This window comes from Oncorhynchus kisutch, unplaced genomic scaffold (genome assembly GCF_002021735.2).
Source record: "Oncorhynchus kisutch isolate 150728-3 unplaced genomic scaffold, Okis_V2 scaffold749, whole genome shotgun sequence".
In the NCBI taxonomy this organism is placed as follows: domain Eukaryota; kingdom Metazoa; phylum Chordata; class Actinopteri; order Salmoniformes; family Salmonidae; genus Oncorhynchus; species Oncorhynchus kisutch.
Genome location: NW_022262694.1, coordinates 53804 through 68478, shown reverse-complemented (window position 1 = coordinate 68478; position 14675 = coordinate 53804). Strand labels below are relative to the sequence as shown.

The window sequence follows — 14675 nt, the reverse complement described above, 5'->3', positions numbered from 1 at the left end:
ATTTGTTTTAGCTCTAAACTTGTTTTTACCTTGATTGTCTCTAATGTATTGTCTTGATGAACACCACTTATGAATGAGAAGTCTTAAGCATATAACTTTTACATTGTACATGGTTGAGATTTAAACGTTTTATCAACGTATTAACTTAATATTGACTTAGAAATCTGTATCAAATATCACCACGTTGGAACTGTCCCGTTTTAAAAATGTGTCCACCGTGGACTTCGTTTCCGAGGCACGGACGGGGATCGAGCCCGCGATCTTCGGTTTACGAGACCGACGCCTTACCACTTGGCCACCGCGCCCGGTAATAGTGCGAAGGAAAAATATGAGTTTTCAAACCTTTTTCCTGCCAATTGACTGAATCCGTTTGGAGAATGTTATGGATGATACAAATATATTTATTGATAGTAGCACGTTTTTATGACGAGCAATCTCAAACATACATCTCCAAACCAAGACACATCGTCTCATCTTCCAGTTGACCACTTAGCTAAGCTTAGCTAAAACTGACGTTGGTATCTAGCTACTGGAAGTTAGCTACACGGGTCGTTTTCAAAATGTGACTTTAGCCGCTAGAAAGCTAAATATGATGATGATGATGATGATGCCCGATACGTATTGTGTTTATTATCAGCAGTGATCGATTGTAATGACGCTATTTCGAACACGCCCTGTCCACGTGTTCCTGAATGTAACACTGCACCCGGATGTAGTGGGTGATTAAGCTAAGGATCATGTTGCTAGCCCGGTTTGGTATCTCGACCATCAAACGTTATATGTTGACGATTATGTGATTTATAGCTAGCTAGATAACTTGGATGCAGATTGCAAGCGTGGCTCATTTTAACCTGTGCGCTTGGGTCATTTTGGTAAGTCCTAGGAATGTTCCTAGCTCAGCAAAGATGTAGCTGGCTAACTAAAACAAATCTCTTACGCTAACTAGCTAACCATATGAGATCAATACAGTACATCCAGTTCTGTACCGATGTCATTGTCAAAAGTGGTCACCGAAGGTTTCAAATTCATGAAATTTTGTTCGAATACATATGGTCCTAATACTATTATTTGTCTGATATGTGCACCGCACTGTAACAAGTTGCAATGTTGTTAGCTAGCTACAATAACATTACAATGTTGTTAGCTAGCAACAATACCATTACCATGTTGTTAGCTAGGTACAATAACATGACAATGTTGTTAGCTAGCTACAATAACATGACAATGTTGTTAGCTAGCTACAATAACATTACAATGTTGTTAGCTAGCTACAATAACATTACAATGTTGTTAGCTAGCTACAATACCATTACAATGTTGTTAGCTAGCTACAATAACGTTACAATGTTGTTAGCTAGCTACAATAACGTTACAATGTTGTTAGCTAGCAACAATAACGTTACAATGTTGTTAGCTAGCAACAATAACGGTACAATGTTGTTAGCTAGCAACAATAACGTTACAATGTTGTTAGCTAGCTACAATAACATTACAATGTTGTTAGCCTGAGCTTTGAAATTAAGCTAAGTTCCACATGTGTGTTCTGTGGAACATACAGTATTATTCAGGTTTCCTGAATCAGGGCAGTGAAATGTGTTCTATAAGATCATAAGTGTGCGTGTTTCACTTTTTTGACCATGCGAGTTCTCAGTTAGATACAACAGAGGAGCCTACCTATGTTACTTACCGTAACTGAATTTCATATTCCATTCTATATTCATAATATTGCATTTATATATAACCTGGTAAAACTACATTCCCAGCCGTTCCTTTGCAGGTGAGGAAGCCTTGAAATCAGCACTACTGCAGGAGGAACCTGGGAGAGGCTGGATAACCTGGGAGAGGCTGGATAACCTGGGAGAGGCTGGATAACCTGGGAGAGGCTGGATAACCCGGGAGAGGCTGGAGAGACCCTGAACTGACACCCCAGCCCTGTCCCAAGTCGTCGTTGATCTTCCACGCCTCCATGTCCCAGGTGTAGGTTAAACCCTTGAAGCTGGCGAGACCCTGAAGTCCCACCCCTGGGTCCCCTCCCCAGCCTCAGCACCAGCCTCAGCCCCTTTGACGACCTACCATGCCTCTGATCGTGGATGCTGTGTGGGCCGTGTGGAGCATCGGGGCCGGGGTCTATGACTACTTCCACACCAGTGCCATGGAGGAACGCATCGGCAACCTGGAGAGCGTCCTCACCATCCACCAGTGTGTCATAGCAGCTCTGTCCGCAGGCCTCGTCCTCCTCATGACCTACATACTGTGGAGAAAACACTGAAGCCATGGTTGTATTCAGTCAGTGAGATGGCACCGGGGGGGGAAGTTTCCCCCTAGGTACAGATCTTGGATCATTTCCCCCTCCCTCAATCCTATCTGTAACCAGTAGTGGGGAAAATACTAAACTGACCCAAGATCAGCATCTAGGGGCAACTTCACCCTACTCTAGCGGGGATGAGACGGTCCTAGATACTCCAGACCTAAGTACTGCATTACGGATAGCATCGGCTACTCACCAAACTAACAGCCAGTCCCAAATCACGCCCTAACTCTCCCCCATTGTCTTATGTCATATCATGCGATGACTGTCAGTTTAGGGGCGGGGCATCGTGTAGGAGTGGCCCCACCTAGCATAAGATAATGACCTTGGCACTAACCTTTGGGTGTTGGCAGATCTGAAGGGTCTTGATAGGTATAAGCAGTGTAACGCTGGTTCATCACATTACTACTGGAGCTCAACAGACAGTCCTCAACCCCTCCCTAGTCCTTCCCCTCGGCCCTGACCCTCAAATGAACATGGATAGGTATGACAACTGGGTAGGTATAGGATTCTGTTTCATCAAAGAGCTACTATTGGAAGACGAGCTCAAGAGACCATGAGGAGTTGCTTGTGGAAGCTTCCTGGTGGACAGTAGCCCTGGTATACAGTGCAAAGGCTCTAGCAGAGCTGGTTGGAGTAGAGTCATCCCTCCAGGTCTCGTTCGTCACTCTGCTGTTACTTGGGCAAAGGCTCTATCAGAGCTGGTTGGAGTAGAGTCATCCCTCCAGGTCTCGTTCGTTACTCTGCCGTTACTTGGGCAAAGGCTCTATCAGAGCTTGTTGGAGTAGAGTCATCCCTCCAGGTCTCGTTCGTTACTCTGCTGGTACTTGGGCAAAGGCTCTAGCAGAGCTTGTTGGAGTAGAGTCATCCCTCCAGGTCTCGTTCGCCACTCTGCTGTTACTTGGGCAAAGGCTCTATCAGAGCTGGTTGGAGTAGAGTCATCCCTCCAGGTCTCGTTCGTTACTCTGCTGTTACTTGGGCAAAGGCTCTAGCAGAGCTTGTTGGAGTAGAGTCATCCCTCCAGGTCTCGATCGTCACTCTGCCGTTACTTGGGCAAAGGCTCTATCAGAGCTTGTTGGAGTAGAGTCATCCCTCCAGGTCTCGATCGTTACTCTGCCGTTACTTGGGCAAAGGCTCTATCAGAGCTTGTTGGAGTAGAGTCATCCCTCCAGGTCTCGATCGTTACTCTGCCGTTACTTGGGCAAAGGCTCTATCAGAGCTTGTTGGAGTAGAGTCATCCCTCCAGGTCTCGTTCGTCACTCTGCTGTTACTTGGGCAAAGGCTCTATCAGAGCTGGTTGGAGTAGAGTCATCCCTCCAGGTCTCGTTCGTTACTCTGCCGTTACTTGGGCAAAGGCTCTATCAGAGCTTGTTGGAGTAGAGTCATCCCTCCAGGTCTCGTTCGTCACTCTGCTGTTACTTGGGCAAAGGCTCTATCAGAGCTGGTTGGAGTAGAGTCATCCCTCCAGGTCTCGTTCGCCACTCTGCTGTTACTTGGGCAAAGGCTCTATCAGAGCTGGTTGGAGTAGAGTCATCCCTCCAGGTCTCGTTCGTTACTCTGCTGTTACTTGGGCAAAGGCTCTATCAGAGCTTGTTGGAGTAGAGTCATCCCTCCAGGTCTCGTTCGTTACTCTGCTGTTACTTGGGCAAAGGCTCTATCAGAGCTGGTTGGAGTAGAGTCATCCCTCCAGGTCTCGATCGTCACTCTGCCGTTACTTGGAACAGGATTGAGAGGAAGTTTGAGAGCTGAGGGTAGCTGGAGAGGAGTTCTTCAATCTGAGAGCTCGAGTGCCGTGTTGACTGTAGCCTGGTCCCCAGATCTGTTTGTGCTATTGTGTCCACTCCTTGCCATGCCAAACATGGAATTGACATGATAGCACCAACAGATCTGGGACCAGTCTATCATGGCTGGCTGTGATCATAAAACACTGTATTTTGCTACTGTGTGGATACTGACGTCTAGCCTGGTCCCTGTTCTGTTTGTGCTGTCTTGCCAACAATGACCATAATGACCGTAGGAGTGGGCAAGACCATACGAACAGATCTAGGACCAGGCTAACTCAGGCCCCCTTGTTTAATTTAAAACTACCATCCATTGAATGTGATTGATTCATTTTGGTCCTGTTATATTGCTGAAAGGGATTTGTGAAACATGGCTTCCGTCCATGTCACTGTAGAATAAGCCTACATAATAATGACACTGTTGGGACTAAACATTATAAACCGCTTTTCCGGTTTTCTCTGTATTTGTACGTCATAACATCTCCTTTTAATATCATGCTTTTATCATTGTTGGATCTGTTCCCTGTCTACCTGGTTCACTATTATCATGTCTGTCGGCCATTGTTGGATCTGTTCCCTGTCTACCTGGTTCACTATTATCATGTCTGTCGGCCATTGTTGGATCTGTTCCCTGTCTACCTGGTTCACTATTATCATGTCTGTCGGCCATTGTTGGATCTGTTCCCTGTCTACCTGGTTCACTATTATCATGTCTGTCGGCCATTGTTGGATCTGTTCCCTGTCTACCTGGTTCACTATTATCATGTCTGTCGGCCATTGTTGGATCTGTTCCCTGTCTACCTGGTTCACTATTATCATGTCTGTCGGCCATTGTTGGATCTGTTCCCTGTCTACCTGGTTCACTATTATCATGTCTGTCGGCCATTGTTGGATCTGTTCCCTGTCTCCCTGGTTCACTATTATCATGTCTGTCGGCCATTGTTGTCGACTGAAGTGCTACTGTGCGTATTTTGCTGAATCACTACCTGTTTGTTGGTTTCTATGTGAACAAACGGTATTAATGTCAGGTTAATAAATAATGTGATTAACTCTGCACTATTCTTTCCTCCTTAATGTATGTGAGGTATTCGTTTATCATGTACAAACTATGATTTGTAATTCCTTTGAAAGTCGGTTGCCATGCCAGTGGTCACAGCTGGTTGTCATGACGTCACTGAGATACGGTCCTGTAGGTTGTAACTACAACCTTGTTCCTGGAGAACCAGATCCCTATGGGCCCTGGTCAAAAGTAGTGCACTACATAAGGAATAGGGTGCTATTTGTAATGGAGCCATGGACGAGGGAATGTCCACAGATAAATATGGTCCATCCAGGTCAAAGATTCTTCTTCTCTTGATTCGTATCAGGGATTGAGGATGTCAGGAAGAGACTGCTTCTTCCTTCCAGAGCTACTGTCGACTTGCCCAGGATTGCTGCTTCCATGGTGCCTGCCCCCTAAATATGTCATCAGACCAAGTTGCTGAATAAAAACATCTGTCTTTCTCTCTCTCATTATACCAGGCTATTTGCTCAGTCGGGCCAATTCCCGTCCTCATTATGTTTGTGGGTCAGTCCATTCTTATTAGTACCGTACTCTTCACTTCCACATGTCTGATATATATACTCTGTTTATTAGGTACACCCATTAAGAACCGGGTCGGACCACCCGTTGCCTCCAGAACAGCCTGAATTATTCAGGGCATGGATTCTACAAGGTGTGGCATTCAAACGCTGCTCAATTGGAATCAAGGGACCTAACGTGTGCCAGGAAAACATTCCCCACACCATTACACCACCACCGCCACCAGTCTGTACCGTTGATACCAGGCAGGATGTGGTCATGGACTCATTCTGCTTACGCCAAATCCTGATTCTGCCGTCAGTCTGTACCGTTGACACCAGGCAGGATGTGGTCATGGACTCATTCTGCTTACGCCAAATCCTGATTCTGCCGTCAGTCTGTACCGTTGACACCAGGCAGGATGTGGTCATCGACTCATTCTGCTTACGCCCAATCCTGACTCTGCCGTCAACAGGAACTGGGATTCAATTGGACCAGGGAATGGTTTTCCAGTCCTCAATTGTCCAGTGTTGGTGATCGCGTGCTCACTGGAGACACTTCCTTGTTTTTAGCTGATAGGAGTGAATTCGGTGTGGTCGTCGGCTGCGATAGCCAATCCGCGACAAGGACCCGTTCTGAACACCACTGTTGCACTGTGCTGTTATCTGTCTGTTTGTGGCCTGCCTTTTAGCTTGCACCATTCTTGCCATTCTTCTTCGACCCTCTCTCATCAACAAGCTGTTTACTCCCACAGGACCCGCTGCTGACTGGATGCTTGTTGATTTGTCACACCATTCTCTGTAAACCCTAGACACTGTCGTTCGTGGAAAAACCCAGGAACAGAGGGAAGTGGGAATCACAGGAACAGAGAGAAAGAGTGACGGGAATCACAGGAACAGAGAGAAAGAGTGACGTGGGAATCACAGGAACAGAGAGAAAGAGTGACGTGGGAATCACAGGAACAGAGAGAAAGAGTGACGTGGGAATCACAGGAACAGAGAGACAGAGTGACGTGGGAATCACCGGAACAGAGAGAAAGAGTGACGTGGGAATCACAGGAACCGAGAGAAAGAGTGACGTGGGAATCACAGGAACAGAGAGAAAGAGTGACGTGGGAATCACAGGAACAGAGAGAAAGAGTGACGTGGGAATCACAGGAACAGAGAGAAAGAGTGACGTGGGAATCACAGGAACCGAGAGAAAGAGTGACGTGGGAATCACAGGAACCGAGAGAAAGAGTGACGTGGGAATCACAGGAACAGAGAGAAAGAGTGACGTGGGAATCACAGGAACAGAGAGAAAGAGTGACGTGGGAATCACAGGAACAGAGAAAGAGTGACGTGGGAATCACAGGAACAGAGAGAAAGAGTGACGTGGGAATCACAGGAACAGAGAGAAAGAGTGACGTGGGAATCACAGGAACAGAGAGAAAGAGTGATGTGGGAATCACAGGAACAGAGAAAGAGTGACGTGGGAATCACAGGAACAGAGAGAAAGAGTGACGTGGGAATCACAGGAACAGAGAGAAAGAGTGACGTGGGAATCACAGGAACAGAGAGAAAGAGTGACGTGGGAATCACCGGAACAGAGAGAAAGAATGCAGCTGCATTGCTTGCTGTTTGGGGTTTTAGGCTGGGTTTCTGCACAGCACTTTGAGATATCAGCTGATGTACGAAGGGCTTTATAAATACATTTGATTTGATTTGAATCACAGGAACAGTGATTCAGTGAAGTGGGAATCACAGGAATCGTGACATCCAAAGTGTGGTATTCTGAACTCGGTTCAGGGAGTCATCTCTGGGATGTCGATGGAAGCTGAGGTCAGATACCTAAAAGAGAATAGAAGAGCAGGTGGGGTTAGTTTCCTGTCACCTGACCAGAACAATGAATGGAGAAAGGGAAAAGAGTATTGGTTCTTATTTTTTTATTTTTTACAAAGAACACCTCCCTACCACAGGAGGTTGGTGGCACCTTTAATTGGGGAGGACGGGCCCTGGTCAAAAGTAGCATGGACCACAGGAGGTTGGTGGCAGATTTAATTGGGGAGGACGGGCGAAGGTCAGGGCTGTGATTGTGGTGGAGATCATGATCCAGAGTTGTTGAAGTGCCCTGTAACAGGGTGAAGGAAGTTGAGCTGGCGAAGGTCAGGACGGTCCATCAGATCTCCTATGGGGATGCAACCAAAAGAGTTGAGGAAGCAAGTGACAGTGTTGAAGGTATGATATGCAGATGCAACACAGCCCGCGGGTCAAGCAAGACAACAGTGTGTTAAAAAGGTGCGTTTTATAGCATTTATTACAACTGTTATTAATTGTACGGCACAAAGTATCAAATAAATCTAAGAAGTTGAACATCATTGTGGCTGCAGCTGAAAAATATCTGAGACTTCAATGGAAGATGTGCCACACTCCCAGGCTCCTGAGCCTGAGTTTGGATTGGATTTGGCAGTTTGGTTTTAACAGAAGAAATAATATGTTTTGGGTATTTTTTTGCCCCCTCACACCGACAATGTTTCTATTTTTGTGCTCGTTTTGTTTTCATCCCGCACAGTAGGTGGCGGCAATACACTTTTTGAGTGTAGTCTGCCCCAATACGTATAAAGAAAAAGAAGTAGCTCGTGTGCGTCACTAGTTACCACAGCCACAAGGTAAGAAGGCCCGCCTACTCGACCAATCAGATGAAGGAGTGTGATAACGTGAATGCCGGCTTACGCTTCGTGGGAAACGACCAATCAGGTGAGAGAGTGTGATGACTTGTTTGCCGACCGGCTCGCAGGGGCAGAAAAGAGACCTGTATTTCTTTTATCCAGTGATCCATCAATTATTTGATTATTTATTAGCTATAATAAAACCAACCGTTCTAACTGCAAAGTGGTAATCAGATGTCTTATTCAAACTCAGCAAGTTTATCAGGATGTTTGCTTTTAGCTGCATCATTTTTAAAATGGCATGTAGACCAACAAATTAATATATCTTTCATTTTAGATCTTTATTTTCAAAATCCACAAGTAAAATGTTCACAGTTTCACAGAAATGTTCACATACATTTCAATTTTGGAAATTGTCTGATTTAAGATGAAAACGTCTACCCTGTTACTTTATTTAACATAGCTTTGCTATCCATCTTTTTGGTATTTTGTACCAGTTTCCAAAGGCATGGTCTTCAAGCTATGGAATGTGGTCAAAACATTTTCATTCAAATAATAATTGATTGGATTTACATGGCACTTTTCTCACCACACGAACAACCCCACGTACAACCTCTCTATTTGATTTGATTGGCCCATCCACCCCAGTCTTCTTCAGAGGATAAAGGTAACTTTATACATTATTCATACACTTCAGATACATGGCACTTTTATACAAAGTATTACATGATAGGAATACAGTTTGATATACACATTACACATAACATGGTACTCATCCATAAAGCAGTGGGATGTCGTGGTGCTGCAGCAACCCCCATGGAAATAATGGAAAAATACAAATGTTGGGAGAAAATAAATATCCACAAAAGTAGTGCACAGGGCCTTTACTAGTCCTTTACAGGGCCTTTACAGGGCCTTTACTAGTCCTTTACAGGGCCTTTACTAGTCCTTTACAGGGCCTTTATTAGTCCTTTACAGGGCCTTTACTAGTCCTTTACAGGGCCTTTACTAGTCCTTTACAGGGCCTTTACTAGTCATTTACAGGGCCTTTACAAGTCCTTTACAGGGCCTTTACTAGTCCTTTACAGGGCCTTTATTAGTCCTTTACAGGGCCTGTATTAGTCCTTTACAGGGCCTGTATTAGTCCTTTACAGGGCCTTTATTAGTCCTTTACAGGGCCTTTATTAGTCCTGTACAGGGCCTGTATTAGTCCTTTACAGGGCCTGTATTAGTCCTTTACAGGGCCTTTATTAGTCCTTTACAGGGCCTTTATTAGTCCTTTACAGGGCCTTTACTAGTCCTTTACAGGGCCTTTACTAGTCCTTTACAGGGCCTTTACTAGTCATTTACAGGGCCTTTACTAGTCATTTACAGGGCCTTTACTAGTCCTTTACAGGGCCTGTATTAGTCCTTTACAGGGCCTTTATTAGTCCTTTACAGGGCCTTTATTAGTCCTGTACAGGGCCTTTATTAGTCCTTTACAGGGCCTGTATTAGTCCTTTACAGGGCCTGTATTAGTCCTTTACAGGGCCTTTATTAGTCCTTTACAGGGCCTTTACTAGTCATTTACAGGGCCTTTACTAGTCATTTACAGGGCCTTTACTAGTCCTTTACAGGGCCTTTACTAGTCCTTTACAGGGCCTTTACAAGTCCTTTACAGGGCCTTTACTAGTCCTTTACAGGGCCTTTATTAGTCCTTTACAGGGCCTTTACTAGTCCTTTACTGGGCCTTTATTAGTCCTTTACAGGGCCTTTACTAGTCCTTTACTAGTCATTTACAGGGCCTTTACTAGTCCTTTACTAGTCCTTTACAGGGCCTGTAATTGGTCCTTTACAGGGCCTGTAATTGGTCCTTTACAGGGCCTTTATTAGTCCTTTACAGGGCCTTTACTAGTCATTTACAGGGCCTTTACTAGTCATTTACAGGGCCTTTACAAGTCCTTTACAGGGCATTTACTAGTCATTTACTAGTCCTTTACAGGGCCTTTACTAGTCCTTTACAAGTCCTTTACAGGGCCTGTATTAGTCCTTTACAGGGCCTTTATTAGTCCTTTACAGGGTCTTTATTAGTCCTTTACAGGGCCTTTATTAGTCCTTTACAGGGCCTTTACTAGTCCTTTACAGGGCCTTTACTAGTCCTTTACAGGGCCTTTACTAGTCATTTACAGGGCCTTTACTAGTCCTTTACAGGGCCTGTATTAGTCCTTTACAGGGCCTTTATTAGTCCTTTACTAGTCCTTTACAGGGCCTTTACTAGTCCTTTACAGGGCCTTTACTAGTCCTTTACAGTGCCTTTACTAGTCCTTTACAGGGCCTTTACTAGTCCTTTACAGGGCCTGTATTAGTCCTTTACAGGCACTTTATTAGTCCTTTACAGGGCCTTTATTAGTCCTTTACAGGGCCTTTATTAGTCCTTTACAGGGCCTTTATTAGTCCTTTACAGGGCATTTACTAGTCCTTTACAGAGCATTTAATAGTCCTTTACAGGACCTTTACCAGTCCTTTGCTAGTTCTTTACAGGACCTTTACTAGTCCTTTACAGGGCCTTTAGTAGTCCTTTGCTAGTAATTTACAGGGCCTTTATTTGTCCTTTACAGGGCCTTTACTAGTCCTTTGCTAGTAATTTACAGGGCCTTTATTTGTCCTTTACAGGGCCTTTACTAGTAATTTACAGGGCCTTTACTTGAGTTTGAGTTTATTTTTATTTTTACAGGGACAGTGCACATTAATCAACATTTCAGTAAAAGTGCCGGTTTTAGCCAACCGGCTAATTTTCAACCGCAGTCCCTGGGCAGGTTATTAAAAACAATTACAATATAGACAATAGCAACATAGAACAAGCAAGACATAGCAACATAGGACAAGCAAGACATAGCATACAGACAGAGCAACATAGGACAAGCAAGACATAGCATACAGACAGAGCAACATAGGACAAGCAAGACATAGCATACAGACAGAGCAACATAGGACAAGCAAGACATAGCATACAGACAGAGCAACATAGGACAAGCAAGACATAGCATACAGACAGAGCAACATAGGACAAGCAAGACATAGCATACAGACAGAGCAACATAGGACAAGCAAGACGTAGCATACAGACAGAGCAGCATAAAACAAAAAGCAGCAAGACAAAATTCATAAAAGCAACAAAGTGTTTCCACACCTCACAAGCTACAGACAACATGGAGAGCGGCAACACACAGCTAGGGACCATGATCACAAATCTGATTGACCTTTACAGTTCTGTATTAGCAGACCTAATAGTGTTTAGTGAGGGCAAAACTTTCTCACCCCCCCCCCCCCTCCCAAAACATCTTCCTGCAGTTACGTACTCATCATTACATACTCTTGCAATAAGTGCCATGGCCTCTTTAGTGACCACAGCGTTAGGACAACCCTTTAAAGTGCCATGGCCTCTTTAGTGACCACAGCGTTAGGACAACCCTTTAAAGTCCCATGGCCTCTTTAGTGACCACAGCGTTAGGACAACCCTTTAAAGTGCCATGGCCTCTTTAGTGACCACAGCGTTAGGACAACCCTTTAAAGTCCCATGGCCTCTTTAGTGACCACAGCGTTAGGACAACCCTTTAAAGTCCCATTGCCTCTTTAGTGACCACAGCATTAGGACAACCCTTTAAAGTCCCATCTTATTGAGGAACATTCCACTGTTAGTACTTCAACATGATTCTAATTAAATGTTATATCAAGTGTGTGGTGTAAAGGACAGTGATCCGTCTATGAACTTAATTCCTTCTTGTCTCTTTCAGCAGCATACTTCTCAAATCAAATGTATTTATAAAGCCCTTCGTACATCAGCTGATATCTCAAAGTGCTGTACAGAAACCCAGCCTAAAACCCCAAACAGCAAGCGATGCAGGTGCTGAAACACGGTGGCTAGGAAAAACTCCCTAGAAAGGTCAAAACCTAGGAAGAAACCTAGAGAGGAACCAGGCTATGAGGAGTGGCCAGTCCTTCTCTTTGGCTTTAGTTTGTCTGTCTTTCCTCTGGTGTCATTCATACAGAGCCTTCAGAAAGTATTTACACCCCTTGACTCGTTCCTAATTGTCTTGTGTTACAGCCTGAATTTAGATGTTTTTTTTGGTCACTGGCCTACACACAATACCCCATAATGTCAAAATGGAATTATGTTTTTCAAAATGTATAAAAAATTCAAATCTGAAATGTCTTGAGTCAATAAGTATTCTACCAAGACTAATTAAAGCCTAATTAAAGAAGTTCAGGAGTAAAGATGTGACCGACCGCCTCGATTCGGTCTTATGTAGCAACATTTGAAATGTTGTTTTTAAACACTAGATAAAGAGCAGAGCAACACTGCAGTTGAGGAACACTGGGAAAATAATTATGTTTTGAAAGTTGATAAACTTGTAACCCCACCTTTGAGAAAATGGCCCTTGAATGTTTTGGTACACCTACTGAAGAGCCCTTCTTTGTCTACACCCATTCAGCATTGTTCACACGCTCTTAAGCCTTAGCCCCACCCGTCTCTTTAAGGATTCACATGTGAGGTCATGTGCTAAACAGAGTTAGAAATGTAGCAAACAACCAAAGATTTCAAGACTAAAAGTTGTGAAAGTAGTAGCCTACAATAAGGAAAAACTCAAAGTAAAAAAATACACTATCTAGTCCTTGACCTATATCGTAGTCTGACTTTGGTGTGGTCCCGTGTGGCTCAGTTAGTGGTGCTTACAACACCAGAGTTTGTGGGTTCGATTCCCACAGGAGACCAGTATGAAGTCGCTCTGGATAAGAGTATCTGCTTAAATTACTAAAATGTAATTTTGTTCTTCACATTACTGTCTCTGATAAACACACACTATATGAAATAAAAGTGTATTTATCACATGCACAGGATACAGAAATACATGGTTATTTGCATAGTAACGATAGAACGTGTCCAGACTCAAACATTTTATAATTATTAGATTACGCTTACTCAGAAACTTGTCTAAATTGATGGATCATGTGCACGAAATGCTATATAATCACCACCCAATTCACACTGGAGTTTCTTACCAAGAAGACAGTGAATTTTCCAGAGTGGCCGAGTTGTGACTTAAATCGGCTTGAAAATCTATGGCAAGACTTTTGAAAATAATAAATTAGAAAATAATAAATAGGCAAATATTGTACAATCCAGGTGTGAAAAGTTCTTGGAGATTTACCCAGAAAGACTGTAATTGCTGCCAAAGGTGATTCTAACATGTATTGACTCAGGGATGTGAAAACTTAGGTAAATTAGATATTTCTGTATTTCATTTTCAAAAAATTTGCAAAAAATTTCTAAAAACATGTTTTAAAAAAACGTTTTCATTATGGGGTGTGTTGTAAATGGGTGAGAATTTGTTTTCCTTTTCATCCATGTTGAATTCAGGCTGTAACACAACAAAATGTGGACTAAGTCAAGGGGTCTGAATACTTTCTAAAAACATGTTTGAACTTTTTCATTATGGGGTGTGTTGTATATAGGTGAGAATTTGTTTTTATCCAGTTTGAATTCAGGCTGTAACACAACAAAATGTGGACTAAGTCAAGGGGTCTGAATACTTTCTAAAGGGACTGTATGTCTTTGTGCCCACAACTTGAAATGGGAGGCTATAAAAAAATAAATAGAGAGAGTTGCATGCCCTACAGTTGAAGTCAGAAGTTTACATACACCGTAGCTAACTACATTTAAACTCAGTTTTTCACAATTCCTGACATTTAATCCTAGTAAAAATTCCCTGTCTGGGGTCCGTTAGGATCACCACTTTATTTTAAGAATGTGAAATGTCAGAATAATAGTAGAGAGAAGGATTTATTTCAGCTTTTATTTCTTTCATCACATTCCCAGTTGGGTCAGAAGTTTACATACACTGAATTAGTATTTGGTAGCATTGCCTTTAAATTGTTTAACTTGGGTCAAATGTTTTGGGTAGCCTTCCACAAGCCTCCCACAATAAGTTGGGTGAATTTTGACCCATTCCTTCTGACAGAACTGGTGTAACTGAGTCAGGTTTGTAAGCCTCCTTGCTCGCACACACTTTTCTGCCCACAAATGTTCTATAGGATTGAGGTCAGGGCTTTGTGTTGGCCACTCCAATACCTTGGCTTTGTTGTCCTTAAGCCATTTTGCCACAACTCAACTCCCAGTAATGTACTGGGTAGACCACCTCCCAGTAATGTATTGGGTAGACCACCTCAGAGTAATGTATTGGGTAGACCACCTCCCAGTAATGTATTGGGTAGACCACCTCAGGGTAATGTATTGGGTAGACCACCTCCCAGTAATGTATTGGGTAGACCACCTCAGGGTAATGTATTGGGTAGACCACCTCCCAGTAATGTATTGGGTAGACCACCTCAGAGTAATGT

At 43.6% G+C, this 14675-nt stretch overlaps 1 long non-coding RNA gene and 1 other non-coding gene across 3 annotated transcripts; one reads left to right on the top strand and one right to left on the bottom strand.

Moving 5' to 3' along the window:
• Positions 1-233: 233 nt before the first annotated feature.
• On the bottom strand, positions 234-305 carry trnat-cgu (transfer RNA threonine (anticodon CGU)). The gene has a single exon. It is a non-coding gene; the product is annotated as a tRNA-Thr (tRNA).
• Positions 306-654: 349 nt separating this feature from the next.
• LOC116361846 (uncharacterized) lies at positions 655-5145 on the top strand. 2 transcript variants are annotated; one of them, XR_004207656.1, is made up of 3 exons: positions 665-872; positions 1778-3776; positions 3999-5145. It is a non-coding gene; the product is annotated as an uncharacterized LOC116361846 (long non-coding RNA). The 2 variants fall into 2 exon arrangements; XR_004207655.1 differs by having other exon boundaries at positions 655-872; positions 1778-5145.
• The last annotated feature ends 9530 nt before the right edge of the window (positions 5146-14675 follow it).